The sequence below is a fragment of the Giraffa tippelskirchi genome, chromosome 5 (genome assembly GCF_054371585.1).
Source record: "Giraffa tippelskirchi isolate mGirTip1 chromosome 5, T2T-mGirTip1v1.2.pri, whole genome shotgun sequence".
Classification (NCBI taxonomy): Eukaryota; Metazoa; Chordata; class Mammalia; order Artiodactyla; family Giraffidae; genus Giraffa; species Giraffa tippelskirchi.
In genome coordinates, this window is record NC_137279.1 from 51,975,238 (window position 1) to 51,991,935 (window position 16,698).

Genomic DNA, 16,698 nt, shown 5'->3' on the forward strand with positions numbered 1-16,698 from the left:
GTCGTGGGATCCTAGTCTTCAGCCAGAATGCCTGGAAATCCCTTTTGCGATCCACTCAGAGCCCTTTGGGGGAAAAAGCCTGTTAGCCGCCGAGGGCACCTCTCTGTAGCCTCCTCAACCCTGGAATGCCGGGTCCTGATTTGGGGAAGGAGTCGTTTAAAGGACAGCCCCATCAGGGGCTTTGGATTAATAGAAGAGGGTCCTGCATGGTTTTATGAGGTGGCAGGGCATTTATCCTCTGAGAGTGGCTTTGCTGAAAATCTGCCTTGTAGTTTTCATTTACATGGTAATGAGCTCAGAGCTTTTGCCCTTTGTTACCTCCAGATGAAGGAAGACCCAGTTCCTTGGGGGCTCCCCCAAGCACAGAGGATCTAAGACTGGGAGTGAACCTGCCCTGTCCCTGTGAGGATCACCTTTGTGCCCTGGGCAGCCGCACTTGAGGGCAGATTTCTAAGACTCTGTTGTTGCTGCTGCTGTTAAAATTGTTCTCTCTTGCTTTCCTTCATGCAGTGTGGCTACCAGAGGCTTTAATCAAAAGCAAAGCCGTGGACTGGTCTCTACCTCCAGTTTGCGGCATGGTTTGTGTGCATCTCACCTCCCACGCACCTTGGTCTTCTAATACTTGGCATTTTCTCTAGTCCTTGATGTGTTGATGTTGTTGCTAAACTGGGTCATGTTCTCGGTGATGTAGCATCAGCTAACGTGCAAGGAAACGCAAGAGGCTGCAGCAAGCCTGTTTCTCCTTGGGCCTTCCATGTACACGTAAGCTCTATTTTTCCAATATCATTCCTGGATGAAGGTACAAGTTGAAGAGCCAGATGGCCACGTATCTTTTGAGTGTTCCAGAAGAAAGATGATGCACTACAGATGGCCTGTTGACTTGGAAAAACAAGGGTAGGGCAGAATTTAACCCTAAATTAAGGTTAAGATTAGGGTTAGGGTTAGGGTTAGTAGCCCTCCGGCTGGCCTTTACCCAGGCCTGAAACATTACCTGCCATCCTCTTTCTACCTTCCCAGAGCCTTCCTGTCCTTGAAGAGACAGCTTACATCTCCCTTCCACACCTTCTGCGACCTCTTGGACAGTCCTTGGCTGCCTTAGCTCCGAGAACCCTCTCTGTCAACAGAACTCTCACAGCATTGGAATCGTAGGCTGTTGAGCTGGGGAAGACCATGGAGATGGTTGGTTAGGGGGTTTGGATGGAGCCCCTTGGCTCTCCCACAGAGTTTGCCTGGACAGAATGGGCACTGAGGGGACCTCGCTGAGCAAGCCACCCCACATCCCCACCTGCTTCCCCACCTGCTTTAAGTGGCTGCACCTCCTCATATCCTGTTACCAACCTGCAAAAACACTGTACCCCATCCAGCCCCACAATTCTAAGGAGGAGGGAGAAGAAAGTCTCTCATCTCCTTATGTAGCACTTTTAGTCACTGAGGACAAGGGGTCTGGAGACAGATCTCTGGGACTGAATCCCACCTCTATTGCTTGGTTGCTTTATACGTTGTGGGGGAAACTGCTTAACCTGTCTTTGCCTCAGTCTCCTCATCTGTGTAATGGAGATAATAAAAGCCCCATCTTAGAACTGTTGTGAGGAGTGGATAGGTTAATACATGGAAAGTACAGAGACCAGTGCCTGGCTTGTGGTGAGATTTCATTTGTGTTGACTGCTGGTCTCCTCATTGTCCTTATCATCATCAGTATTTTTTAACTTACAAAAGCTCCTGAAAGCTAGGATCCACAGCTGATTAATCTTTTTTTTTAAACCTGACCATGCACTGTGAGTTCTAGATACTCAGTAAACATGAATCTAATGACTAATGAAGGTGCTGAGGACCCGGACAATATTTCCTAATGCAGATCTCACAGCTAGGCTACAGGTTCCTTCAGGGCAGGCACCAGGCTTTTCCCTGGTGATCTCTCAAAGCACAGTTGACCGAGAGAGTCCTACCTAGCTCAATCAGCAGGTTAAAGGACTCTGCGGCCAGGATCTGCTTTTATATGAATAAAATATGTTGTTGAGTTGAGCACTTTATTACTTCTGAACTCTCTCTTCCCTCTTGCATCTGACATCTGGGCAGGTGGCAGCAACTGCTGCAAGTAATTGGCTAGAAGGACACTAAGTGGGTTGATGTCTGGCTTTGCCTTGAATATCATCCCTCCCTCAGTGAGTGACAGAACCTGGAGGGTTTAAGGTTTCACCTACTCTGACCTTAGGGGATTTAAACATGGCTCTGAGAGTCTAAGGGTGAGAAAGGTAGGAGGTCTTCATCGCCTGTTACCTCTATCCACTGTCACATTTACTCATTAGGGATTTATTAAGCACTTACTATGTTTAAGGACCACATTATATAACAAGACTATAAACAGGAAGAAGATAGTGTCAACCCTCAAAGAGTTATGTGTCTGTGCATTTGTACTGTTGACCATTTGCTTGAGCTGCTGTGACGAAATACCATAGACTGGGTGGCTTAAACAACAGAAATTTATCTTCTTATGGTCTGGAGGTTGGAAGTCCAAGATCGAGGTGCCAGCAGGGTTGGTTTCTGGTGAAGGCTCTCTTCCTAGCTTGCAGATGGCTGCCTTCTATCCATGTCCTCACCACATGGCTTTTCCTTAGTTTGTGTGCAATGGGTAGAGACAGGCCAAGGAGAGGGAGCACTCTGGTGTCTCTTGTAAGGATGCCAGTCCTATTGGACTAGGGCCCCATCCTTCTGACCCCATTTAACCTTAATAGGTTTAATTTAACTTCTGTATAGGCCCTGTGTCCAAATATAGTCATGTTGGGGTTTTCGGCTTTAAGATACAAATTTGTGGGGGTGGGCACAATTCAACCCTTAGCAAATGTCAAAGGAAGACAAGTTCTAGTGGCAAGATATTGTGAGAATCCAGAGTTCTTATCCAAGGCAGGGAAGATCAGGGAAAGCTTCTAGGAGGAGATGATAGCAGAGCTGAGTTCTAAAGGAATAGTGGCAGTTAGGTGCACAAGGGGAGGAAGCAGCACTATGAGCCAAGGTGAAGCCATGTGAACCTGCCTCTGTGTGTGTGTTTGTGTGTGTGTGTGTGCGCGCATGCGCACACGCATGTGCATGCGTGTTTAGGGGGCTGGTTTACAAGTCATTCACTTACCTATGTATGCATGTCATGAAGTCATTCATCAAATATTTCTTGAGGTTTGCTCTACACAGACCAACCATACGCAGAGTCTGACAGTGGGGTCCAAAGATGATCTGGAAGTTCAAATTTGCCAAGTTTTTCAAATTACAGGGCCATCAGATTTGCTCTAACTGAATCAGCCTACTGTTAGACACTCCCATTATTCCATTACAGTTGTCAATCACTGAAAAATCAATTGCAGGTGGCTCCCCAGGCCACCTGGTGGACCCACTCCTAGTTTACGTCAGGTAAATATTGGATTATCATGTGGAATTAGCCTGTAGAGAAGTGACGGGTTAATACGTACAGTATCAGGAAGCTATCTTTGATTATGTCTTTAAGTCAGTTTGGAAATATCTTTTATGAAGCAATTTCTTCTCTCCTAGTCAAAACATTTCTTTTGTTCTTTTTTTTCCCTTCTTCTGATATTTTAAGTTGAAACAAATGAAACAGCTGAAGGGTTTGTGAATCTGGATTTGGTTGTGGTACGGTTTTGAAGGAGGCCTGTGTTAGGAGACCCGAAACCCTTTTTGTTTAAGAAGAGATGTCATCCAGGCAGAAAAGACAGTGCCAAGTACCCTAAGGCCTAGCTCCTCCTTCCCCTGCTGCTCCCCCACAGCCTAGGAGTTGCAGCCTAGTGCCTGAAAGTGAAAATGTTAGTCACTCAGTTGTGTCCAACTCTTTGTGACCCCATGGACTACATAGTCTGCCAGGCTCTTCTGTCCATGGAATTCTCCAGGCAAGAATACTGGAGTGGGTAGTTGTTCCCTTCTCCAGAGGATCTTCCTAACCCATGGATTGAACCCGGGTCTCCTATACTGTGGGCAGATTCTTTACCATCTGAGCCACCAGAGAAGCCCATGGTGCCTGGGATCCAGCTTATGAAGGCCTGAGAACCGCCCCCCACCTTGTATCCCACACCCCTGGTCCTACATGTGGGTGAAGACTGGTGTGTGCATTTCTCTGAAGAGAATATGCTGCTTTCCACAGATCCTCAGATGGGTTTGTGACCTGAAAGGGTTAAAAAACAATTACAGGCTTAGAACAGAGGGCTGTGGAGTGAGTCTGTGGCCAAGCTCCTGACAGAAATGGTGCAGAGAAGGAGACTGTTTTCAAGGGTTTGGCAAATTATCTTTCCTCCTTATTGAGTACGTTTCTCTGGCCATTTTGGACTTGAACACCTATAGGCTGAGGTTCAGGGGGTAGTGGGGAGAGAGGGTCTAAAGAGAATCTGCAGACAGGGAGGCTGACAAAGTCACCAGACTGGCAGCCTGCGGAGAGCGGCCCCTTTAACTTAACCCCTCCTCTGCCATGGCTGTGGCAAATCAACGCTGTGCAGTTTAGAACTCTCTGATATTAAGTGGTTTTTCTATAAATTTTTATAAATATCAAAACAATAAATAGATAGAGAAGAGGTGGGGTGATCATTTACTCAACCAGCATTTTTTGCACCTTTATTACATGTGATGGAGAAGGAAGTGGCCACCCACTCTAGCATTCTTGCCTGGAGAATTCTATGGACAGAGAAGCCTGGCCAGCTACAGTCCTTGGGATCACAAAGTCGGACACGACTGAGCCACTAACACACATATTACATGTGAGGCACTGGCCTAAGCAGGGTGGGAGAGGCAGAGGCGAGTGACAGGTGGGACCAAGGAACTGGTGCGCTTATAGGATGTGGTGTATGGAAAATATTCCTCTACCTTCCCCCCTGAAAATGTTGACAGAATGAGAAATACTCCAATAAACTGGCAAAAGTGATCCTTATCTCTGTAATTCTGCAGGTCATTGTGACATACTGGGACATATAGATTCTATAAGTGTGATGATGCTACTGTTTCTAGTGTTGTAATAGGATGGTTTAGTTGCTCATGAAAAAAAGTGTTGTTTTTTTTCTTTTGGTTATAATTTTGCTATAATGAATGTTCAAAACATAATTGATGTCTCTGTTGTTCAGGTTGGCCAGGCTTTGGATTAGTATCAGTAGAACTGAAGAGACCTAGGGACTGTCTTAATGGCTAAAGTTCCAGAAAGGGGTTGAATTATGGGCTTCACAGCTGGTTAGTGGCACAGGTGGGACTGAGGCCCAATTGATCTCTTCTCTGCTGGGGCTTTTCTGTGACATCATTCCCCATCCTTCAGACACCTGGAGATTATAACAACAGGACCCACCTTTGGGGGTTATTTGGATTAAATGAAATAATACATGGAAACACTTATAACTAGTGCTGGCCAGGGACAGAGAAGCTCAGAGAATGCTGGCCACTACTGCTCCGCTCCTGCTAATCCTTCCCTTCCATGAACCTTGTTTTCCATAAATTCACTGAAAACTCTTCTTCATTTCAGTAGGTTCTTTCCGCCCACACCCCTAGTCTTGGGTCATGTACTTCATATGCCTATGAGCTGCTAAATACTTCTTTTTAATTTCCCTCCAGTACATTTAGAGTTGAGCTTCCCTGGTGGCTTAGACTGTAAAGAATCTGCCTGCATTGCAGGAAGTCTGGTTCCATCCCTGGGTCAGGAAGATCCCCTAGGGAAGGAAATGGCTATCTGCTCCAGTATTCTTGCCTGGAGAATTCCTGGTGGGCTGTAGTCTGAAGTTGCAAAGAGTTGGAAACAACTGAGCGACTGAACACATTTAGAGTTAGAAGGAACACTCAGATCAGCCTTGCATTTTTAGGGGGGGCAGAATTTAAATATTTTAAGACTTCACCTTCCTGGGGCATTGAGGCTGTCTGCCCCCTCTATCTTCTCATCTGTCCATGTGCCTGAGTCTCCCTGGGCTGGGATTCGGGGTCCTACACCCCTGAGACTTTCCGCAGGGGCAGCAGGGCACAGCTACCCAGGCCTGTGGGCTGTTCCAAGGCTGGTGCGACAGGTTCCTTTGTAACAAGGGCTCAATTTTTGTTCCTGGAAGCACACAAGGTGCTATTTTCTCCAGGGAACTGAAGTCCAAACTCTCAGGCCCTTTTGTGCCATACACCAATGGCCATTGTTTCACCAACACCTGTAGTGTTTTCAGTGAGCTCAGCTCACTCACACCAAGACTCAGGGGTGGTGTAACAGGAACCTTCCCTTCATGCTGAGACCTTCAGACTCCTGAGAACCGTGAAGGTTCACTGTGTCTCAGTACAGGGAAACCATCAAAGCTGGCACAAAAGCAAAACTACAATGAAGCCATTGATGATTTATGTGAGAATATTAATTCAACACTTAACATACTGAAAAAAGATAGAGAAACTGTGTTCATCATGCTTAAGACTTTATAACTGAGAACTGAAAGTTTTAAAACTTTTTGTTACAAGTATATGTTAGCAAGGATACCCAGTTCAATATAGTTGGGTTTGAGTACAATGGGTCTCCCATAGCTGAGGGTTCTGCATCTACAGATTTAACTAACTGCGGATTGAAAATATCCGAAAAAAAAATTCCAGAAAATTCCTCAAAGCAAAACTTGAATTAGCCTCACACTGGCAATTACTTATATAGCATTTACACTGTATTTCTAACTATTTACATTGGATTTACATTGTATTAGGTGCTATAAATAATCTAGAAATTATTTAAAGTATAAAGGAGGATGTGCATAAATTACATATAAAGAATCTGTCTGCAATGCAAGAGACATGGGTTCAATCCCTGGGTCAGTAAGATCCTCTGGAGAATGGAATAGCAGCCCACTCCAGTATTCTTGCCTGGAGAATTCCATGGACAGAGGAGCCTGATGGGCTACAATCCATGGGATTGTAAAGAGTCAGACACGACTGAGCGACTAACACTATCACTATTATATATAAACGTATATTATAGGTAGATACTTTGCCATTTTATATAAAGGACTTGAGCATCTATGGATTTTGCTATCTGCAGGGGTTCTGAACCAGTCCCCCAAGGATACTGAGGGATGACTGTATTTACATGCCTTAAAATGCTCCTCTCAGACAAGAAATCATAGTATTATAAAATAGTATTTTAGATTAGTATTTCCTTTATGCATTCAAGTTAGAATCACTAACTATGTGAAAGGCTACATTCTAGGTTCTATAGAATGACTCCTAAAATAGAGGTTGAGATGTATTTAGTTGGGAAATAATTTTATTCCCTATACTTGTGACAGAAGAAGGTATGCGTTGAGTGCATAATCATAGCATTTTGGAGTCCAAGAGTAGGAAAGATGGCTTTTGTCTAGTTTGAAGAGGGAAGGATTGTAACAGAGATAACACTTGAGTAGGCCTTGAAAGGCACATACAATTTCTGCAGGAGGACATGGAGAGCAGAGGATTTTAGAAGAAAAAGCATCAACGTAGGCATTACCATGGACAAGCATAAGGTATGTTCACTGCCTGGCTTCCCTGGTGGCTCAGTGGTAAAGAATATGCCTGCCAATGCAGGTTCCATCCCTGGGTTGGGCAGATTCCTCTAGAGGAGGAAATGGCAACCCACTCTAGTATTCTTGCCTGAAGAATTCCATGGACAAAGGAGCCTGGTGGGTTACTGTCCATGGGGTCACAAAGAGTTCAACACAACTTAGTGACTATATGATAACAATGTTCCCTGCCATGTAAAGATTCACTGTGGCCTGAACTGAGAGCATGTTTTGGAAACATACAGTCAGTAAGACTGAAAATGTAGTAGCCATATTATTAATCATGGTAATAATGATGGCTAACATTTATCAATTACTTGCTTCACTCCAGGCACATTTCAAGTGCTTTATATGTATTAACAGCCTTATGAATTAGGAACTGTTTTCTAATGCCCATTTTCAGACCAGCAAACCACAGCAGAGAGAAATGAAAGGACAGACCTAAGGGCCTGGAATTAGGAAGGGGAGGCAGTGATCAAGACCATCCCCAAGAAAAAGAAATGCAAAAAGGCAAAATGGTTGTCTGAGGAGGCCTTACAAATAGCTGAGAAAAGAAGAGAAGCTAAAGGCAAAGGAGAAAAGGAAAGATACACCTGTCTGAATGCGGAGTTCTAAAGAATAGCAAAGAGAGATAAGAAAGCCTTCCTCAGTGATCAATGCGAAGAAATAGAGGAAAACAATAGAACAGGAAAGACTAGAGATCTCTTCAAGAAAATTAGACATACCAAGGGAACATTTCATGTAAAGATGGGTACAATAAAGGACAGAAATGGTATGGATCTAACAAAAGCAGAAAATATTGAGAAGAAGTGGTAAGAATACATAGAAGAACTATACAAAAAAGATCTTCACGACCAAGATAATCACAATGGTGTGATCACTCACCTAGAACCAGACGTCCTGAAGTCTGAAGGCAAGTGGGCCTTAGCAAGAATCACTACAAACAAAGCTAGTGGAGATGATGGAATTCCAGCTGAGCTATTTCAAGTCCTAAAAGATGATGCTGTGAAAGTGCTGCACTCAATATGCCAGCAAATTTGGAAAACTCAACAGTGGCCACAGGACTGGAAAAGGTCAGTTTTCATTCCAATCACAATGAAAGGCAATGCGGAAGAATGTTCAAACTACCGCACAGTTGCACTCATCTCACACGCTAGTAAAGTAATGCTCAAAATTTTCCAAGCAAGGCTTCAACAGTATGTGAACTGAGAACTTCCAGATGTTCAAGCTGGATTTAGAAAAGGCAGAGGAACCAGAGATCAAATTGCCAACATCCGTTGAATCATCTAAAAAGCAAGAGAGTTCCAGAAAAATATCTACTTCTGCTTTATTGACTCGGCCAAAGCTTTTGACTGTGTGGATCACAAACTGTGGAAAATTCTTCAAGAGATGGGAATGCCAGACCACCTTAACTGCCTCCTGAGAAATCTGTATGCAGGTCAAGAAGCAACAGTTGGAGCGAGGCATGGAACAACAGACTGGTTCCAAATTGGGGAAGGAGTATGTCAAGGTTGTATATTGTCACCCTGCTTATTTAACTTATATGCAGAGTACATCATGAGAAACGCTGGGCTGGATAAAGCACAAGCTGGAATCAAGATTGCTGGGAGAAATATCAATAACCTCAGGTATCCAGATGACACCACCCTTATGGCAGAAAGAAAAGAGAAACTGAAGAGCCTCTTGTTGAAACTGATAGAGAAGAGTGAAAAAGCTGGCTTAAAAGTCAACATTCAGAAAACGAAGATCATGACATCCAGTCCCATCACTTCATGGCAAATAGATGGAGAAACAATGGAAACAGTGACAAACTTTATTTTCTTGGGCTCCAAAATCACTGCAGATGGTGAGTGCAGCCATGAAATTAAAAGACGCTTGCTCCTTGGAAGAAAAGCAATGACCAACCTAGACAGGATATAAAAAGCAGAGACATTACTTTGCCAACAAAGGTTCATCTAGTCAAAGCTATGGTTTTTCCAGTAGTCGTGTATGGATGTGAGTTGGACTATAAAGAAAGCTGAGCACTGAAGAATTGATGCTTTTGGACTTTGGTGTTGGAGAAGATTCTGGAGAGTCCCTTGGACTGCAAGGAGATCAAACCAGTCCATCCTAAAGGAAATCAGTCCTGAATGTTTATTGGAGGGACTGATGCTGAAGCTCCAATACTTTGGCCACCTGATGTGAAGAACTGATTCATTGGAAAAGACCCTGATGCTGGGAAAGATTGAAGGCAGGAGGAGAGGGGGACAACAGAGGATGAGATGGTTGTATGGCATCACCTACTCAATGGACATGAGTTTGAGCAAGCTCTGGGAGTTGGTGATGGCCAGGGAGGCCTGGTGTGCTGCAGCCCATGGGGTCGCAAAGAGTCAGAGATGACTGAGCGACTGAACTGAACCGGGGCTGGGGTCCTATCCAACCATCTGGCCCTGGAGCCCTGAGGGTCTACCCCTCCTTGCCTCACTGTCTTCAGGCAGGGGAGCCTCAGCCGTGAAGCGCCAGATGTTAGACCAAGGATGAATCTGTCAGCCTCTCTCTCTGCTTTTCCTCTTAAGCTCTCTTTCTCAGTACACCTTGAACCTCAGCCCAAGGGAAGTGGAGCCCAAAACCTCCAGAGAAAGGAAGTCATACATAGGAAACATAATTCCCCAGTCTCTTGAAGACTGTTTCCTTCCTAAGAACTCATTGGGAGGACACTGGGAAAGCACTGAGAGTTTCTGAAAGGAGCAATAAGTTTGAGCCAGGCTTTAGGGTCATGGTTTTCCACCAGGGCGATTCCCACCCCCAGGGGATGACTACAAATGTCTAGAGACATTTTGGATTCATGACTGGAAGGGGTGGAGGGTAGAGGCCAGGTATGCTGCTGAACATCTGACAATGCACAGAAAATACAGCAAAGAAGTACACAGCCCAAGGTATCCATGAGGCCAAAATTGAGAAGCCATGCTCTGGGGTGATAAGCTTGTCTGTGGTTGGGGTAGGGTAGGCTGGAGGGAGACCCAGAAGGTCTGGGTGGACCAGGAGAAGGTGTTCCAGGGGAGGGGTGATAAAGGCCCAGAAGAGGCACTGACAGCAGAAATGGGAGGGGAGAGAAAGCCAGGGAAGATCTTTCAAAGGATGGATGCAAAATAATAGAAGGGAAGGCCAAGGAAGAAATTGCAGCCAGAGGTTTCTAATGTGGGTGTCAGAAGAGTGGAATCATTAACTGTAACGGAGATGTCAAGGAGAAAAGCTTATTTTAGAAAGATGATGAGTTTGGTCTTAAGATATTTAAAATTTGACATGCAGGTGGAATTGCCCAGCAGGCACTGGAGAATAAGGATGGAAAGAGAAGTTGGGGTAATAAATGCAGATTTACGAGTCATCTTATGGGAAGCAATCATCCTAAAGAGCATTTGGTGGTCTAGAGAGGAGATGGAGGGACCAGGGGCCTGGGGGTGATGCCCTTGAGGGGCTGGCAGTGAGGGAGAGTCCGGAGGCCTGCCTTTGAGACCTAGCCCCATTTCTTAATAAGCTCTAGAGTTGGGATGTTTCCCTGAATCTGTCTGTGCCTCAATTTCCCCTCAGGTGACCAAGGGAAGGTTCAGACAGATAGGGGACCAGGATAGGGCAGTGTTATCGAAATATGAGACAAGGAGGTATAAAGAAGGGATAGTCAGCAGCGTGAAATTCTGCGATTCTTGAGCAATTCCATCAGTGTATTAAGTGCAGCCTGGCTCCATCCTTACCTGCAAATAAGCAGGCCAGTTTTATTCTCAAGAAAGGAAACCTCAGCAAAGTGTGATGTCAGCACAGCCTTACGCCAGGCCTTGGGGGTGTTTGAACTCTCACGAAATTAATTTTTTTGTGGTATGAGACCCTCACCTGAGAAACTGGGTCCCCTCTCCACCCCTCCTCTGACCTTTGGCAGTCATATTTTTCCTTCCTTGCTTGTGTCATACACCACACATGCCCATAACACATAAAATATGCCCATCTCTTTGACAGAGTATAAGGATGACCTTTGCTGCTCAGTATTAAAACTTGCAATTGCCCCTTTGTCCATTTATTAGATGGTCAGTCTGTTCACATATAGTCAATAAGTAGACATGGTTCTCAATGCTAACTAAACACAGACAGATTTCCCATTTGAACTGTTCTTGGAAGTCTGGCTGTTCAGTGGAAACCTGAAGTTTTTTTTAAAGTGAGGTGTGCTCTTTCATTTAGTTTGTTTTTTTTTTTTTAATTTAGTTGTGCCAGGTCTTAGTTGCAGCCCACAGGATCTTTAATTGTGGCATGCAAACTCTTAGGTGTGGCATCCCTAACCAGGGATGAAACCCAGACCCCTTGTATTGGGAGCATGGAGTCTTAGCCATTGGACCACCAAGGAAGTCCCTCACTTAGTTTTTACTTTCTGAAGACAATCTGGGGCTTGGAGATGGCTAAACAGAGTTCTACACAGTGCCTTGGAGCTAGGCTATGCTCTCTTTCTTTCTGTTGGTGGAAATAAAGGTGGAGAGGTGGCAATGGAGGGTTAGGGAGGATATGTGGCAAGGGGTACCCTCTGTGACTCCTGTAGGAATCCTGCTGGACTCTATGGGTTGGAGAGGAAAACCATAGCTCACTTTAATCTCTCCCTCTCATTAAAAAAGCTGTGTGCCTGTGTGTGTATTCATTGCTGAAATTTTAAAAGAGAATTTGGATAAGCAAAATTAAGAAAACCAGTGTCACACTAATTTCCTGTTAAAAATACATTTCCCTCCCTCACCCCCATGGTACTATGTGTGTGATTGTGGAACTTGCTTTTACTACTTAACAATATATCATGATATCTTTTATACCCTTAAAATTAATCTTTTATAACACTTTAACTCACTGTATAGTTTTCCATTTTATGTGTATCATATAATTTATATAACTGTTGTGCTGCACATACAGTGATCAGCACAAAACAAGCAGCAGTTTGTCCAGAGAGGGAGACAACAGTCTGAGAAAATAATTTTATCAGGTAAATAAAATATTTACAAAATAATTTTGTCAGATAAAGAAAAATATTTACAAAAATAAATATATAATTATCAGCTGTAAAAAGTGCCAAGAGGAAAACTACTGGGTGTTAAAATACTTATAAGGGATGAGAGGGGAATCTCACTTAGTCTGGGATGAAGGAGTGTGCAAAGAAGGCTTTCCTGGGGGAGTTAGCTTTGACCAGAGAGTTGAGGGATTTACCTAGGTAAAGATGAGGGGAGAGGGTTCCTGATGGAGGGAACAGTCTGTACCAAGATCCTGTGTCACAGGGTGGCATAGAATGTTCTAGAACCTGGAAGAAGGCCAGTGTGGCTGGAGTGAAGAGAGTCTCATATCTTTTTAAACAATTTTTTATTTTTAAATTATGAAAGTATGATAACACATTTACAAGAGACTTGTAAAATACAGAACAAAGTTACATGTAGTCCTACTACATATTAAAATTAATTTTAAGTAGATAAATTAAGATTTTTAGTTGGAGTTTCAATATCAAACTCTCAAAAATTAATAGAATGAATAGACAGAAAAGTAGAAAGATAGAGTAAACCTGAAAAGTGCTATGAACCAATTCAACATAATTAAGATTTATACAGTTTTCACACAACAGCAGGATACAAATTCTATTCAAGTTTCCTTAGACTATAAACCAGGAGACATGGAGCATATCCAGGAACATAAAACAAGATGCAAAAATTTCATGGTCTAAAGGTATTAAAATCATACACAGTCTATTGAGAGTCTCATATTTTATTGACCATTTGTATTTATTGGTTTGAATTGTTGGTTCATGTTCTTTATCAATTTTTCTATTGGTGTTTTAGTTTTTTTCATATTCATTTATAAAAGCTTCAAATATTCACTCTTTCATGTATATTACAATTATTGTTCTTGCAGTTTCCGCATGCCTTTAATTGCATTTATAATATATTTATCCACCTTTTTTCTCTGTGGTTTCTTCCATTTGGTGTCATGCTTAGTCCTTTGCCAATATGAGGTTATATAAATATCCACTTATATTTTCTATATTTTATTTGTTATATTTAAACTTTTAGTCAATCTGGAAATTCATTTGTATGTATTGAGACAAGTGGGTATACAGTTTATTTTCGTCCAACTGGTTAGCCAGTTGTACCAATGCCATTGACTGAACAGTCCATCCATTTCCCACTGTTTTGAAATACTAGCTTCATAATATACTAACATTGTTTAGATTTTTGGGTCTGTTTCTCGACCTTCTATTATAGTCCATTGATTTGATGTCTCTTCCTATGCCATTATTGCAATATTTTGTTGCTTGTACCTTATAAAATCTGATAGAGCAAATCCCCACTCTTTACTCTTCTTTTTAAAAATGTTCTCAGCTGGTCCCATGAAATTATTCTTCCAGATACATTTTAGAATCATTCTGTTAATTTTGTGAATTAATTTGGGGACAAGTGACATCTATTCAATACTAGTGGTCTCAGAAAAATGGCAGGCCTCTGCATTATTGTTGATCTCCTTTGGGACTATTGGGTAGAACATGTCTAAAGCCAACGTCAGCCCCGAGGATATTGCCTTTTCATCTAAAAAAATATGACCAGAATGAAAACTTGACCAATAGCAGGACACTGAGGACCCCCAGGTGGTTTTCCCTGTCCTGTGTGTTCCAACCATGGTCCCACTGTGACTGTGGTCTCCCAGGGCTGACCTCAGCCATAGTTATGAAGAAGGTGTGGATTTATCAGGGCTCATTTGTGCTGTCTGTCTTTCTCACTGCTTTGTATGTTACTTCATTTACTCTGAATATGACCAACAAATTAGTGATCGTGAACTCTGCTTTACACCAGAATCTGAGACCCTGAGAAGGGACAGAATTTTTCCCAAACAGGGATGAATGTTGATGGGCAAGCGGGAGGCAGGTGGTGTCTGCTGGCAGATGGTTGGACCGGATTTGGAACCCAGGCCTCTGAAGACAAAATGCCGCCTCTTGCCCCTAGATCAAGATGTTTGCTCCCCTCCTTCAGGCTGAGAGTGGCCCCTCACTGGTCATTAACTGGGGAGGGGGATTTAGCAGTGCTCCCTATAGGTGTGGCTGAACGTGCGAGTTGTGTGATGCTCTAGAAGTGGGGCAGCAGTGTTGGTCATCCCTTGGTGGTTTGTGTATTCTCATCGAGACCTGGACCTGAGAACCGGACCTGCGAATTCTCACGTGCCTGTCACATGAGAGAATCCGGGACCACGGCCCTTCTGCGTTGAGCGCTGTGCCCTGGGAGCTTGATGGGAGCCGCCCCTTACGCTTCCTGCTTCCCACGCGATGGTCACAGCTGGAAAGCGGCCCCGCGCGGGTGGGCGGGCAGCGGGACCCTCTCCAGGCTCTGCTGGCGGCAGCTGCCCTGCCTCCCGTGGAGCCTGGGCTGGAGAGGCAGCCGCAGCTCTGCTATTTATAAGCTGTCCGCTACGCTCCGGTGGAGGCTGCCCGCGTCTGATGCTGATTCATGATCCAGCTTGCTAATTGCAGCAGCGCCTGTGGCCTGCCAAGTACCCAGACAGGCATCTGGCTCTGCATTTCAGGTCCTAGTGATCTCGTGGGGGGACAGGCAGAACAACAAACGACCCCCGCGACAGGGGTACCTGGCAGGCCAGGACTGCCATGGCTCTTGCGGATACCTCTGGATTTTATAAATTCACAGGAACCACCTTTCTCCAAAGAACACCAGATCATTACTGTATCTGCTTGGGGATAAGGATTCTGCATATGAAACACGTATATTTTAGCCATCAAAGCTGCTCTTATTCCCACCCTAGAACATAGCACTTACGTGCAAACCAGGTTAAAAGCCCATGTTGTAACACGTAGGAGGTTAGCTGTATGAGGTCACACATGTCTTTTTTGGGAAGACAGTTTAGGCTAGGTGATGACTTTATTTCCCAGACAACGGAGGTTGAAGAAATGCTCCTACAGAGAGCCTGGCAGCCTTGGAGGTCCTCTCTCCCACCGCAGGCCTTTTGCGTGGGTTTTCTCTCTCCCTAACCGCCTTACTAGTTCGCAGGACCGAAAGGGCCTTCAGGTCACCTTCTGTGGGAAGAGGTCACACTGCTTACCTCTGATCTTCAGCTGGAACCTGTGAGACCCAGCCAGAGCCCTAGAGGTCAAAGCAAGTTGAATACCGTGGCCTTTGGACAGGAGCCCCTTTGGATTATTGAAGACATGATACACTGAGTGTCGACAGCCCGTTCCTCACCTTTACTCTCAAGGCCTTCTCTGCAGCTGGATAGGCTTCTTGCCCCTTCTTTGACCCAAAGCAGACTGCAGTTTCCTTCACAGTGCTGCATGCTCGCCCAGCTCCCCACCCCAAGTGAGGCCTCACAGGGTCAGGCCATTCCTCTGGGTCTGTGGAGGTGCCCACGCCTCCCCCTGCCCCCTCGGAAGGACTGACAAGCTTGTGGCTCTTTTCCAGCCTGCAGAGCCTGAATCTTTTGTCAGTTCTGGGAGGCAGGACCAGTTTGCCTATAGCTGTGGTGTCCTGGGAAAAGGGGTGCTGGACCAGGCGCGTGGTTCTCCTGGTTCCCAGATGAACACGGTGTCTTAACTCTCAGCACTGTTTGTTCTTTCTCAGGGTGTTGGGGCTGGCGCTGAAGCTCATATCACAGCCAGAACTTCCCAGGATTGGCCTGTATGTCGTCCTCCTCAGGGGATGTGATTTGAGCCAGGTGATTGTGGGCCTCTATTACCTGCAGTTCTTCCAGGCCCTGATGGGTAAAGGAAGACAACTTTAAGGAGATAAAGGATTTCTGTCATTACTCTGTTAGAGGAAGGGCTGGTATGTGAGAGCCCCAGTCCCTTCAGCTTCGCAAATTAGCCTCAGCTTCTCTCAAGACTGTTGGAAACTGCCTGGAACCATGTGAGGGCAGGAATAGTGGGCAGACTTGGGACTGGTCAGTCCTGGGGGAGGGGTGGACCAGGCCCTGCTTCTCGTGCTTTCTGTGTGCCCTTAGGTATACAATTCACAAGGCATGTTAGTGGAGTTAGTGGTGTCTCAATGCACCGGAAACCACTGAGGAATTTCTACAAAGATAGACTTCCTGGACTTCCCAGGTGGTCCAGTGGTTAAGAATCCATCTTCCAGTGCGGGGGATGTGAGTTTGATCCCAGGTCAGAGAACTAAGATCTCACATGCCATGGAGCAGCTAA

At 44.7% G+C, this 16,698-nt stretch overlaps 1 protein-coding gene across 8 annotated transcripts in view; it reads left to right on the forward strand.

Annotated features, from left to right (window-relative positions):
- Nucleotides 1-16,698, forward strand: part of SUSD4 (sushi domain containing 4) — a 133,295-nt gene that overhangs the window by 16,144 nt on the left and 100,453 nt on the right. The window lies entirely within an intron of this gene.